Raw genomic sequence first — 15,286 nt, 5'->3', positions numbered from 1 at the left:
ATTTGTTGCATGACAAAGCTCCTTGTGTGTCTGCATAGCGTTCAGTCAGAAGGAGTTAACTCAACGCCCTTTTGCTTTGAGTGGAGGCTTCTCTTCGAGACTTGGGTGAGCCAACTTTTGTCAATTCCCTTTATTCACTAGCACTCAGTGAGAAACTCCTAACGTAGCGCCTTTTATTTTTGTACAAGGAGGTTCCAGGTTCGAGCCCTGTTGAGTGCAATATTGAAGCTATTTTCATTTCAAGGAGTAGCGCTCCTTCCTTGCAAGAGAGGAGCTCCCTTGTTCGAGCCTTGGAGGTTGCATTTTGGCAATTTCCTTTGTGAAGAGTGGCGCTTCCTTTATTCCCCATGTGCAAGGTTCGAAACCTGGCTAATGCACTCCTTGGTTTTGTGCTTTGCTTTTTTTCTTTGAGATGCACGATAAAGGTAAAACAAGTTAACTGAACGCCCATGCTTTCTTTGTTTCTTGTAGCGTTCAGTTAGATAAACTAACTTAACGCCATAAGCCTTGGTGCCTCCTTGGTCATCCATGGCCTTGCCTTTGGTCATGCTTCCACTGGCGCTCAGTTAAGTGATTGAACTGAGCGCCCATGCCTCCTTTGGTGCGCCACGCTTTTGTACCTTGGGTTACGCTTTCCAAAGCATGGCCTAAGGTTTAAAGCGTGCTTTAACTTCAAAAGCGTGCCAAAAATTCCTTTTTCCATCATTTCTTCACCTACAAGTAATCAAAATAACCAATCAAAGCATCACGAAATTCACAAGGTTCATAAATCACTCAAAAACTAACTAATTTTAGCTTAAACCTTATGATTTAGTGTCAAATAAAGGATGGTTGATTGATTCAACAAAACCATGCAAATCCACTCCAAATTACTTATTTCTAATGCATGAAAGTGCATAAAACCTAATAAAACAAGTGAAAAATGCTTGAAAAGCTAGCATAAGATGACTTGTCATCATAATACCAAACTTAAACCTTGCTTGTCCCCAAGCAAGCACTAAACATAAGAGAAAATGAAATGAAATAGAGAAGTATGCATGTCCTTATTTAGCAGATAATTGATAAACCCCGATTTTGTGATTTATCTTATGCTTATTTTGGGGGATTTTATCACCTTTTCTCACATTTATTCAATAAAATAGCATGATTTTGTAATTCTCTCTTGAATTGTGCTTAAATGTGAAAACATGCTTTTTAGGCCCTAAAATTGGTAATTTTAATTCACTTTAATTCCATTCGATACCTTGATGTATTTTTTGAGTGATTTCAGGTTCATAGGGCAAGTATTGGATGGAGGAAGTGAGGAGAAAAGCATGCAAAGTGGGAGAACTCATGAAGAAATGAAGGAACCGTAAAGCTGTCAAGTCCGACCTCTTCGCACTCAATCGACCATAACTTGAGCTACAGAGGTCCAAATGAGGCGGTTCCAGTTGCGTTAGAAAGCTAACATCTGGGACTTCGAAAGGATATAAACTTTGCTATATGTTACTTCGTGTTCACGGGCGCGCACGCGCCATGTATGCGTGCGCGCCAATGCTGCCGTGGCCCACTAAAGTGAATTCGCCCCCAGCGATTTCTGAAGCACTTTGGGCCCAACCCAACTCATTTCTGAAGCTATTTCATGCAGAATTCAAGTTTGGGCAAAGGGGGGAGCAATTAGTTTAGCCAATATGAGCATTTAGTTAGATTTCTAGAGAGAGAAGCTCCCTCTTCTCTCTAGAACTAGGTTAGGTTAATTTTCATCTTAGATCTAGGTTTAATTCATGCTTTGATTTACTTTTCCTTTACAATTTCTTGTTCCTCTACTCTTCCTCTCTCTAATTTTGTATTTCATTCTAGTAATTGCTTACTTTGTTGTTGATGCGCTTTTGTTCTTCCATTTTTCTTTAAGGCAATTTATGATTCATGTTCCTTTATTATTGAATTGCTTTATTGTTATTTAATTCCTTGCAATTGAGTAGTGTAGATTTACATTCCTTGCAATTTACTATGCTTTCCTTTTATGCCTTCCAAGTATTTGATAAAATGCTTGGTTAGATCTTAGAGTAGATTTTTGAGCATTCTTGGCTTGGAAAGAGTAATTGGGCAATCTTGAGTCATGAAAACCTAACTTATGTTGGTGATCTAGAGTTGTTAGCTAATATTGTTTCCATTAACGCTAATCTTTTGCTAATTAAATTAGTAAGTTGATTAGGACTTTTGGAATATTGTTTCCATTGACGCTAATCTTTTGCTAATTAAACTAGTGAGTTGATTAGGACTTTTGGATTGAGATTAGCTAGTCTTATTAGACTTTCTCCGAGTATGAGGATAACATGATACCTTCCTCAATAGTCGGAGATGACGTAATGAGATAAATTCTTGTTTATTATTGTAGTATGATTGATTAGTCTTGTTTGACTTTCTCCCTTTGTGTTGGAGTTGACTAAATAAGATGAATTAATCATTGCATGACTAGGATAGAAAGCCTATTGATGAGCGGATAATTTATATGCTTTTTGGCATTATTTTTAGTATGTTTTTAGTAGGATTTAATTATTTTTCATTATATTTTTATTAGTTTTTAATCAAAATTCACATTTCTAGACTTTACTATGAGTTTTTGTGTTTTTTTGTGATTTCAGGTATTTTCTGGCTGAAATTGAGGGACCTGAGCAAAAATCAGATTCAGAGGTTGAAGAAGGACTGCAGATGCTATTGGATTCTGACCTCCCTGCACTCAAAGTGGATTTTCTGGAGCTACAGAACTTCAAATGGCACGCTTCTAATTGTGTTGGAAAGTAGACATCCAGGGCTTTCCAGCAATATATGATAGTCTATACTTTGAATAAGGATTGATGACGTAAACTGGCGTTCAGCGCTAGAAATAAGCTGCAAAGTGGAGTTCAACGCCAGAAACACGTTACAAACTGGTGTTCAACTCCAAGAATGACCTCTCCACATGTAATCTTCAAGCTCAGCCCAAGCACACACCAAGTGAGCCCCGGAAGTAGATTTCTGCATCATTTACTCATTTCTGTAAACCCTAGTAACTAGTTTAGTATAAATAGGACTTTTTACTATCTTCGCATAATCTTTGATTAGTTTTATGCTATCTTAGACTTTTGTGAGGGCTGGCCATTCGGCCATGCCTGAACCTTTCACTTATGTATTTTTCAATGGTAGAGTTTCTACACACCATAGATTAAGGTGTGGAGCTCTGCTGTTCCTCAAAGATTAATGCAAAGTACTACTGTTTTTCTATTCAATTCAACTTATTCCGCTTCTAAGATATTCATTCGTACTTCAATACGATGGATGTGATGATCGTGATAGTCATCATCATTCGCAACTTATGAACGCGTGCCTGACAACCACTTCCGTTCTACCTTAGATTGAATGGATATCTCTTGGATATCTAATACAGGGGACCGAGACCGAGTTATTAGTGTCTTCGTGGTATAAGTTAGAACCCATGGATGGCCATTCCTGAGATCCGAAAAGTCTAAACCTTGTCTGTGGTATTCCGAGTAGGATCTGGGAAGGGATGGCTGTGACAAGCTTAAAACTTGCGAGTGCTGGGCGTAGTGACAGACGCAAAAGGATCAATGGATCCTATTCCAGTATGATCGAGAACCGACAGATGAATAACCGTGCCGTGACAGAGCATCTTGGACCATTTTCACTGAGAGGACGGGAAGTAGCCATTGACAACGGTGATGCCCAACATACAGCTTGCCATGGAAAGGAGTATGATTGATTGGATGAAGACAGCAGGAAAGCAGAGATCAGAGGAACGAAAGCATCTCTATACGCTTATCTGAAATTCTCACCAATGAATTACATAAGTACCACTATCATATTTTATATTTTATTTAATTTTCATCCACTATAATTTCTTAATACAATTTAATCCACCTGACTGAGATTTACAAGGTGACCATAGCTTGCTTCAAGCCGACAATCTCCGTGGGATCGACCCTTACTCACGTAAGGTTTATTACTTGGACGACTCAGTGCACTTGCTAGTTAGTTGTACGAAGTTGTGAAACAAATATAAGATCATGAACGTGCGTATTGAGTTTTTAGCGCCGTTAGCAAGGAATGGAATGATCACGATTTCGCACACCAAGTTTTTGGCGCCGTTGCCGGGGATTGTTCGAGTTTGGACAACTGACGGTTCATCTTGTTGCTCAGATTAGGTAACTTTCTTTTTGTTTTCTTTTCAAAAAAAAATTCTTCAAAAATCTTTCAAAAAAAAAAATTTTCCCTTTGTTTTTGAAAATTATTTTAAAATTTTTAAGAATGAATTTTAAAGTTTCAAAATGGTATGCTGAAGTTTGGCTGGCCATCAAGCTTTAGACTAACCTGGTATGATTCCTGGAATCTTGATTGAAGACTTTGAATTCATTGCTTCCTTTTCCCTATACGTTTTCAAAAAAATAAAAATATACAAAAATCCAAAAAAATTAATAAAATCATCAAATCAAAAATATTTTTTGTTTCTTGTTTGAGTCTAGAGTCAATTTTTAAGTTTGGTGTCAATTGCATTTTTTCTAAAAACTTATGCATTTTTCGAAAATTCATGCATTCATAGTTCTCTTCATGATCTTCAAGTTGTTCTTGGTAAGTCTTCTTGTTTGATCTTCATATTTTCTCGTTTTGTGTCTTTTCTTATTTTTCATATGCGTTTTTAACTTGTTAGTGTCTAATTATTGAAAATTTCTAAGTTTGGTGTCTTACATGTTTTTCTTTTCTTAAAAATTTTCAAAAAAAAAAAAATTATTGATGTTCATCTTGACATTCAAAGTGTTCTTGCTGTTCATCTTGACATTCATAGTGTTCTTGCATGCATCACATGTTTTAATCCAAAATTTTCATGCATTGAGTCAATTTTGTGTTTTTCTCTTTCTTCATTAAAAATTCAAAAATATATTTCCCTTTTTCTTCTCATCAAATTCGAAAATTTGATTTGACTTTTTCAAAAAAATTTTAAAATCAAGTTGTTTCTTATGAGTCAAATCAAATTTTCAATTTAAAAATTCTATCTTTTGCAAATCTTTTTCAAAAATCAAATCTTTTTCAAAATTTCTTTCTAATATTTTCGAAAATTTTTCAAATTAATTTTCAAAAATCTTTTTCTTAATTTTAGTTCATGATTTTTGAATTAGTTACTAACATTTAATGTGATTGATTCAAAAATATTAAGTTGTTACTTGCCTAGTAAGAAAGGTTCAATCTTTAAACTCTAGAATCATATCTTTTTAGTTTCTTGTTAGTCAAGTAATCAACTTTAGTTTTCAAAATCAAATCTTTTTAATTTTCTTTTCAAATCTTTTTCAAATTAAAATTTCAATCATATCTTTTTCAAATTCAATTTCAAAATCTTTTCTAACTTCTTATCTTTTTAAAATTGATTTTCAAATCTTATCTTTTTGTTTCAATCATATCTTTTTAAATTTCAATCATATCTTTTTCAAAAACAAATTTCAAAACTTTTTCAATCAATCTTATCTTTTTGTTTCAATCATATCTTTTTCAAAACTACCTAACTAATCCTCTCTCTCTTATTTTCGAAAATTCCCTCTCTCCTTTTTCAAAATTCCTTTTTAATTAACTAATTGTTTTAATTTTAATTTAATTTCAACTTTAATTTTCGAAATCTAACTTTCAATTTAAATTTTTATTTTAATTAAATTTCTAAATTCTCTCTCTCATCTCCTTCTATTTATTTATTCATCTACTAACACTTCTCTCCCATCCAAAAATTCGAACACCACCTCCCTCTCTGTGTTCGAGTTTTTCCTCTTTTCTTCTTCTACTCACACAAAAGAATCTCTATACTATGACATAGAGGATTCCATATTTTCTTTGTTATTCCCTTCTTTGTCATATGAGCAGGAGCAAGGACAAGAACATTCTTGTTGAAGCAGATCCTGAACCTGAAAGGACTCTGAAAAGAAAACTAAGAGAAGCTAAAATACAACAACCCAGAGACAACCTTACAGGAATTTTTGAACAGGAAGAGTAGATGGCAGCCGAAAATAATAATAATGCAAGGAGGATGCTTGGTGACTTTACTGCACCTAATTCCAATTTACATGGAAGAAGCATCTCCATTCCTGCCATTGGAGCAAACGATTTTGAGCTGAAACCTCAATTAGTTTCTCTGATGCAGCAGAACTGCAAGTTTCATGGACTTTCATCTGAAGATCCTTTTCAGTTCTTAACTGAATTCTTGCAGATCAGTGATACTGTTAAGACCAATGGGGTTGATCCTGAGGTCTATAGGCTTATGCTTTTCCCGTTTGCTGTAAGAAACAGAGTTAGAGTGTGGTTGGACTCTCAACCCAAAGATAGCCTGAACTCTTGGGATAAGCTGGTCACGGCTTTCTTAGCCAAGTTCTTTCCTCCTCAAAAGCTGAGTAAGCTTAGAGTGGATGTTCAAACCTTCAGACAGAAAGAAGGTGAATCCCTCTATGAAGCTTGGGAGAGATATAAGCAACTGACCAAAAAGTGTCCTTCTGACATGCTTTCAGAATGGACCATCCTGGATATATTCTATGATGGTCTGTCTGAATTAGCTAAGATGTCATTGGATACTTCTGCAGGTGGATCCATTCACCTAAAGAAAATGCCTGCAAAAGCTCAAGAACTCATTGACATGGTTGCTAATAACCAATTCATGTACACTTCTGAGAGGAATCCTGTGAGTAATGGGACGCCTCAGAAGAAGGGAATTCTTGAAATTGATACTCTTAATGCCATATTGGCTCAAAATAAAATATTAACTCAGCAAGTCAATATGATTTCTCAGAGTCTGAATGGAATGCAAGCTGCATCCAACAGTACTCAAGAGGCATCTTCTGAGGAAGAAGCTTATGATCCTGAGAACCCTGCAATAGCAGAGGTGAATTACATGGGTGAACCCTATGGAAACACCTATAATCCCTCATGGAGAAATCACCCAAATCTCTCATGGAAGAATCAACAAAAGCCTCAACAAGGCTTTAATAATGGTGGAAGAAACAGGTTTAGCAATAGCAAACCTTTTCCATCACCCACTCAGCAAAAGACAGAGAGTTTTGAGCAGAATCCATCTAGCTTGGCAAATATAGTCTCTGATCTATCTAAGGCCACTCTAAGTTTCATGAATGAAACAAGGTCCTCCATTAGAAATTTGGAAGCACAAGTGGGCTAGCTAAGTAAAAGGATCACTGAAATCCCTCCTAGTACTCTCCCAAGGAATACAGAAGAGAATCCAAAAGGAGAGTGCAAGGCCATTGAATTGATTACCATGGCCAAACCTGTAAGGGAGGGAGAGGACGTGAATCCCAGTGAGGAAGACCCTATGGGACGTCCAGTGATCAACAAGGAGTTTCCCTCTGAGGAACCAAAAGAATTTGAGGCTCATCTAGAGACCATAGAGATTCCATTGAACCTCCTTATGCCCTTCATGAGCTCTGATGAGTATTCTTCTTCCGAAGAGAATGAGGATGTTACTGAAGAGTAAGTTGCCAAGTACCTTGGTGCAATCATGAAGCTGAATGCCAAATTATTTGGTAATGAGACTTAGGAAGATGAACCTCCTTTGCTCATCAATGAACTGAGTGATCTGGATCAACTGACATTGCCTCAGAAGAAACAGGATCCTGGAAAGTTCTTAATACCTTGTACCATAGGCACCATGACCTTTGAGAAGGCTCTATGTGACCTTGGGTCAGGGATAAACCTCATGCCCCTCTCTGTAATGGAGAAACTGGAAATCTTTGAGGTACAAGCTGCCAGAATCTCATTAGAGATGGCAGACAACTCAAGAAAACAGGCTTATGGACAAGTAGAAGACGTGCTAGTAAAGGTTGAAGGCCTTTACATCCCTGCTGATTTCATAATCCTGGATACTGGGAAGGAGGAGGATGAATCCATCATCCTTGGAAGACCCTTCCAAGCCACCAGCAAGAGCTGTGATTGATGTAGACAGAGGAGAATTGATCCTTCAACTAAATGAGGATAACCTTGTGTTTAAAACTCAAGGATCTTCTTCTGTACCCATGGAGAGGAAGCATGAAAAGCTTCTCCCAGTACAGAGTCAAACAAAGCCCCCACAATCAAACTCTAAGTTTAGTGTTGGGAGGCCTCAGCCAAACTCTAAGTTTGGTGTTGAATTCCCATATCCAAACTCTAAGTTTGGTGTTGAGAGTCTATAAAATTGACCTGATCACCTGTGTGGCTCCAGGAGAGCCCACTATCTAGCTATTGACATTAAAGAAGCGCTTGTTGGGAGGCAACCCAATGTTATTTAATCATTTTTATTTTATTTTCTCTTTGTTATTTCATGTTTTATTAGGTTGATGATCATGTGGAGTCACAAAAACTACTGAAAAATCAAAAATAGAATGAAAAACAGCATTGAAAATAGAACACCCTGGAGGAAGGGCTTACTGGCGTTTAACGCCAGAACAGAGCATGAAACTGGCGTTAAATGCCAGAAACAAGCAGCATTCTGGTGTTTAAATGCCACGAATGCACCCCAGAGGAAAACTAGCGTTCAACGCCAGAAACATGCTGCAGACTGGCGTTGAATGCCCAAAACAAGCATGGAAGTGGCGTTTAACGCCAAAAACATGCTGCAATCTGGCATTAAACGCCAGGATTGCCTACAGAGGGCGTTTACACGCCTAATTGGAGCAGGGATGATTAAAGTCCTTGGCCCCACTAGATCTATGGACCCCATAGGATCTCCTCAGGATCTGTGGACCCCACAGGAGCCCCACCTACTTCTTCTCTCCTCTTCACACCTTTTCATAACTCTCTTCCCCAAATACCCCTCACCAATCAACTCAATCACTCTTTCCCATCACCTCTTCACCACTCACATCCATCCTCTCTTCCCCAAAAACCCCACCTACCTTTAAATTCAAAATAATTTCCCTCTCAAACCTAACCCTAAATGGCCGAACCCTAACCCCTCCCCACTCCTATATAAACCCCTCATTCCTTCTTCATTTTCCCACAACACAACCCTCTTTTCTTCCACTTGGCCGAAACCACTTCTCCCTCCATCTCCTCCATTCTCTTCTTTTTCTACTTCTTTCTCTTTTCTTTTGCTCGAGGACGAGCAACCATTTTAAGTTTGGTGTGGTAAAAGTAATGCTTTTTGTTTTTCCATAACCATTTATGGCACCTAAGGCCAGAGAAACCTCTAGAAAGAGGAAAGGGAAGGCAATTGCTTCCACCTCTGAGTCATGGAAGATGGAGAGATTCATCTCTAAGGTTCATCAAGACCACTTCTATGAAGTTGTGGCCAAGAAGAAAGTGATCCCTGAGGTTCCTTTCAAACTCAAAAAGAATGAGTATCCGGAGATCTGACTTGAAATCCAAAAAAGAGGTTGGAAAGTTCTAACCAACCCCATTCAACAAGTCGGGATCTTAATGGTTCAAGAGTTCTATGCAAACGCATGGGTTACTAGGAACCATGATCAAAGTGTGAACCCGAACCCAAAGAATTGGCTCACCATGGTTCGGGGGAAATACTTAGATTTCAGTCCAGAGAATGTGAGGCTGGCATTCAACTTGCCAATGATGGAAGAGAACGCGCGCCCCTACACTAGAAGAGTCAACTTTGATCAAAGGTTAGACCAAGTCCTCATGGACATATGTGTGGAAGGAGCTCAATGGAAAATTGACTCAAAAGGCAAGCCGGTTCAACTAAGAATGCCTGACCTCAAACTAGTAGCTAGAGGATGGTTGGAGTTCATTCAACGCTCAATCATTTCTACTAGCAACCGGTCTAAAGTTACTATAGACCGGGCCATCATGATCCATAGTATCATGATTGGGGAGGAAGTAGAAGTTCATGAGATTATACCTCAAGAACTCTACAAGGTGGCTGACAAGACCTCCACTTTGGCAAGGTTAGCCTTTCCTCACCTTATTTGTCACCTCTGCAATTCGGCTGGAATTGAAATAGAGGGAGACATCCTCATTGAAGAGGATAAGCCCATCACTAAGAAAAAGATGGAGCAAACAAGAGAGCATGGACCTCAACATGAGCATGAGGAAATTCCTCACCATGAAATCCCTGAGATGCCTCAAGGGATGCACTTTCCTCCACAAAACTATTGGGAACAAATCAATACTTCCCTAGGTGAATTAAGTTCCAACATGGGACAATTAAGGGTGGAACATCAAGAACACTCCATCATCCTCCATGAAATTAGAGAAGATCAAAGAGCTATGAGTGAGGAGCAAGAAAGACAAGGAAGAGACATAGAGGAGCTCAAAAGCATCATTGGTTCTTCAAGAAGAGGAAGACGCCACCTTTACTAAGGTGGACTCATTCCTTAATCTCCTTGTTCATTTATTTTCCTGTTTTTTTATTTTTATGCTTTATGTCTGTTTATGTTTTTGTCTTCATGATCACTAGTATTTAAGTGTCTATGCCTTAAAGTTATGAATGTCCTATGAATCCATCACCTCTCTTGAATGAAAAATGTTTTAATTACAAAAGAACAAGAAGTACATGGTTTCAAATTCATCCTTGAAACTAGTTTAATTACTTTGATGTGGTGACAATACTTGTTGTTTTCTGAATGAATGCTTGAACAGTGCATATGTCTTTTGAATTTGATGTTTAAGAATATTAAATATGTTGGCTCTTGAAAGAATTATGACAAGGAGACATGTTATTTGATAATCTGAAAAATCATAAAAATGATTCTTGAAGCAAGAAAAAGCAGTGAAAACAAAGCTTGTAGAAAAAAAAATAATAGCGAAAAAAAATGAAAAAAAAAAGAGAGAAAAAGCAAGCAGAAAAAGCCAAAAGCTCTTAAAACAAAAAGGCAAGAGCAAAAAGCCAGTAGCCCTTAAAACCAAAAGGCAAGAGTAATAAAAAGGATCCAAGGCTTTGAGCATCAGTGGATAGGAGGGCCTAAAGGAATAAAATCCTGGCCTAAGCGGCTGAACCAAGCTGTCCCTAACCATGTGCTTGTGGCGTGAAGGTGTCAAGTGAAAACTTGAGACTGAGCAGTTAAAGTCAAGGTCCAAAGCAAAAATAAGAGTGTGCTTAAGAACCCTGGACACCTCTAATTGGGGACTTTAGCAAAGTTGAGTCACAATCTGAAAAGGTTCACCCAGTTATGTGTCTGTGGCATTTATGTATCCGGTGAAAATACTGGAAAACAAAATGCTTAGGGCCACGGCCAAGACTCATAAAGTAGATGTGTTCAAGAATCAACATACTGAACTAGGAGAATCAATAACACTATCTAAATTCTAAGTTCCTATAGATGCCAATCATTCTGAACTTCAATGGATAAAGCGAGATGCCAAAACTATTCAAGAGGCAAAAAGCTACAAGTCCCGCTCATCTGATTGGAGCTATGTTTCATTAATAGTTTGGAATTTATAGTATATTCTCTTCTTTTTATCCTATTTGATTTTCAGTTTCTTGGGGACAAGCAACAATTTAAGTTTGGTGTTGTGATGAGCGGATAATTTATACGCTTTTTGGCATTATTTTTAGTATGTTTTTAGTAGGATTTAATTATTTTTCATTATATTTTTATTAGTTTTTGATCAAAATTCACATTTCTAGACTTTACTATGAGTTTGTATGTTTTTCTGTGATTTCAGGTATTTTCTGGCTGAAATTGAGGGACTTGAGCAAAAATCAAATTCAGAGGTTGTAGAAGGACTGCAGATGCTATTGGATTCTGACCTCCCTGCACTCAAAGTGGATTTTCTAGAGCTACAGAACTTCAAATGGCGCGCTTCCAATTGCGTTGGAAAGTAGACATCCAGGGCTTTCCAGAAATATATGATAGTCTATACTTTGAATAAGGATTGACGACGTAAACTGGCGTTCAACACTAGTTCCATGCTGCAGTCTGGCGTTCAGCGCCAGAAACAAGCTGCAAAGTGGAGTTCAACTCCAGAAATACGTTACAAACTGACGTTCAACTCCAAGAATGACCTCTCTACGTGTAAACTTCAAGCTCAGCCCAAGCACACACCAAGTGGACCCCGGAAGTGGATTTCTGCATCATTTACTCATTTCTGTAAACCCTAGTAACTAGTTTAGTATAAATAGGACTTTTTACTATCTTCGGATAATCTTTGATTAGTTTTATGCTATCTTAGACTTTTGTGAGGGCTGGCCATTCGGCCATTCCTGAACCTTTCACTTATGTATTTTTCAACGGTAGAGTTTCTACACACCATAGATTAAGGTGTGGAGCTCTGCTGTTCCTCAAAGGTTAATGCAAAGTACTACTGTTTTTCTATTCAATTCAACTTATTCCGCTTCTAAGATATTCATTCGTACTTCAATACGATGGATGTGATGATCGTGACAGTCATCATCATTCGCAACTTATGAATGCGTGCCTGACAACCACTTCCGTTCTACCTTAGATTGAATGGATATCTCTTGGATATCTAATACAGGGGACCGAGTCCGAGTTATTAGTGTCTTCGTGGTATGAGTTAGAACCCATGGATGGCCATTCCTGAGATCCGAAAAGTCTAAACCTTGTTTGTGGTATTCCGAGTAGGATCTGGGAAGGGATGGCTGTGACGAGCTTAAAACTCGGGAGTGCTGGGCGTAGTGACAAACGCAAAAGGATCAATAGATCCTATTCCAGTATGATCGAGAACCGACAGATGAATAGTCGTGCCGTGACAGAGCATCTTAGACCATTTACACTGAGAGGACGAGAAGTAGCCATTGACAACGGTGATGCCCAACATACATCTTGCCATGGAAAGGAGTAGGATTGATTGGATGAAGACAGCAGGAAAGCAGAGATCAGAGGAACGAAAGCATCTCTATACACTTATCTGAAATTCTCACCAATGAATTACATAAGTACCACTATCCTATTTTATATTTTATTTAATTTTCATCCACTATAATTTCTTAATACAATTTAATCCGCCTGACTGAGATTTACAAGGTGACCATAGCTTGCTTCAAGCCGACAATCTCCGTGGGATCGACCCTTACTCACGTAAGGTTTATTACTTGGACGACCCAGTGCACTTGCTGGTTAGTTGTACGAAGTTATGAAACAGATATAAGATCATGAACGTGCGTATTGAGTTTTTAGCGTCGTTACCAAGGAATGGAATGATCATGATTTCGCACACCACTTATGATCTCAATCTTTGCCATGAATGTCTCTCTTTTTATTAATTGCTCTCTTTATTTTTCTTGTCATTTATTTTATTGCCCCTTTAATCAACCAAACCCCCCTTACATCCTTCATAGCCAATAATTGACCACTTTATTGCAATTCCTTGTGAGACGACCCGGAGTCCAAAATACTCTGGTTAATTCTTATTTGGGGTTTGTTCTTTGTGACAACCAAAATTTTTGCATGTAAGGATTCTTGATTGGTTTGGAAACTATACTTTACAACGAGATTTCATTCATTTGAGGAAATTCTAAACCGTCAAGAGTTCGTTCATCAAAATGGCGCCGTTGCCGGGGAGTTGCAATGGTGTTATGTTATTGGTTATTGTATATATGTGAATATTGTGAATAGTTTGATTTTTGGATTGCTTGTTAGTTTTTGTTAGTTTTAGCTCTTTGTTTCATTATTTCTTGTTAGCTTTTTATTTCTTATTTTCAGTTTTCACTATGAATTCTCACTTTGGCTATGAGTGTGATTACAACTATGTTGTAGGAAATGGGAACTTCAATGAAGATGTGCATCAAGGATGGGATAACCAAAGGTGGGAGAAGCCATATGCATATGATCAATCCTCTTGGCAACAACCTCCACCAATGCACTATGAAGAAGAGCCATTCTATGATGCATATCAATCCAATGGCTATAGTGAATCCTCTTGTGACTTCCAAGAACCACCACCATATGCCTATGAGCCATATCCCCAACATAACCATCAACCATACTCACAAGCCACCTTTCACCAACCATCTTCATATGACCCTAATCCATACTACCATGCCAACAATCATATGAGCCATATGAACTACACATAGAGCCACCACCACTCCAACATCAACATTTTCAAGAGCCACCCCCTTCATATTATTACCAAGATGAACCATCTCCAATACATGAAAACTTTCAACCACAAGATGAACTCTACTTTCCACCACAACTCTACCTAAAAGAACCACCTTCCAACTATAATACCTTTCCCCCAAACAATGAACCCTCTCTTCCACCATCACCTTCCGATGAAGCTTCTATGCTAGAATTAAGGGATCTTGAATATCATATCTTAATGCAACACGAGGAGGATGAAAAGAATTTTGAGGAGTTAAGAGCAAAAATTGCTATCATGGTAGAAGCCATTGGCAACATAGTCTCATCCCGCCTAAGCCTATGCGATCAAGGCACTTCCATTGTGGAATGTGGAGAAGCAACAAAGGAGCCTAGTGAGAGAGTGAACTTGAAGCTCCAAGGTGAAGAAGAGGAGTTAAAGCAAGAAATGCAACAAGAGGAGGAGGTAGAGATTATTGAAGAAGAGGAAGAAGTGGTTGAGGACTTAGGAGATACAAAACCACCTTGGGAGTCTAGGATTGAAGAAAACCCCTCCAAAATGATTGAATTTGATGCTAAGGAGGAATGTGCACAACCTCCGAGGCATATCCCTTATGAAGAATCGGATGGAATAGAGCAAGAATTGAGTTCCCTTGGTGAGGAAGATCAAGCACCAAGTCTTAATGGTGAAGAATCCTTTGAACATGAAGAACTTTCCCCTATTGGATTTGAAAGCAAGGTGGAGGTAAATCTCTCTCGTCCTCCCATTTATAATTTGATTAAGGGAAAAGGTTTAGATAAAATTGTTGAACAAAGGATTGAAATTAAGATATCTTGTGGAGAGGTGGAAGTCCTAAGAAAAAGGTGGATGGGAATTGAATACGCATTGTCAAGACCCTTGGAATCACCTTTGCCTAGGTTGCCATCTACACCTTCATTTGAGTGGATAAAACTCATTTCTATTATCTTTATTATCCCACTCGAATATGGCTTGCTTGAAACGGATGGTCAACTTAGGATGCTTTGTGGGATGAAGCGTAAAAGAAAGATGTTTCGTGGTTGGCATTGTAAGTCTAGGCTCATTATGGTTGAAGCTTCAACGAGTAAAGGTTGGACTAGTGATCAATTGGATGGGTCTAGGAGAATAGATTAGTGCTCCCATGAGAATTCATCTCTCTTACCACCCAGAGGAAATCACTATGATCAACTCAAGGACGGGTGTGAAAACAAAGTGTGGGATCTCGGATAGCACAAGGAAGATCAACTTTGGGAGCCTATGGTTTGTGAAGAAC

The 15,286-nt window shown here is 38.2% G+C and overlaps 1 non-coding gene across 1 annotated transcript; it reads right to left on the bottom strand.

Moving 5' to 3' along the window:
- Positions 1-6,406: 6,406 nt before the first annotated feature.
- On the bottom strand, positions 6,407-6,514 carry LOC148544555 (small nucleolar RNA R71). The gene has a single exon (XR_015900961.1). It is a non-coding gene; the product is annotated as a small nucleolar RNA R71 (small nucleolar RNA).
- Between the last annotated feature and the right edge of the window lie 8,772 nt (positions 6,515-15,286).

Source organism: Arachis ipaensis, chromosome B9 (genome assembly GCF_059453495.1).
Source record: "Arachis ipaensis isolate K30076 ecotype BB chromosome B9, ASM5945349v1, whole genome shotgun sequence".
In the NCBI taxonomy this organism is placed as follows: domain Eukaryota; kingdom Viridiplantae; phylum Streptophyta; class Magnoliopsida; order Fabales; family Fabaceae; genus Arachis; species Arachis ipaensis.
Note: the sequence above shows the minus strand (reverse complement) of the source record. Positions and strands in the feature narration are given on the sequence as shown.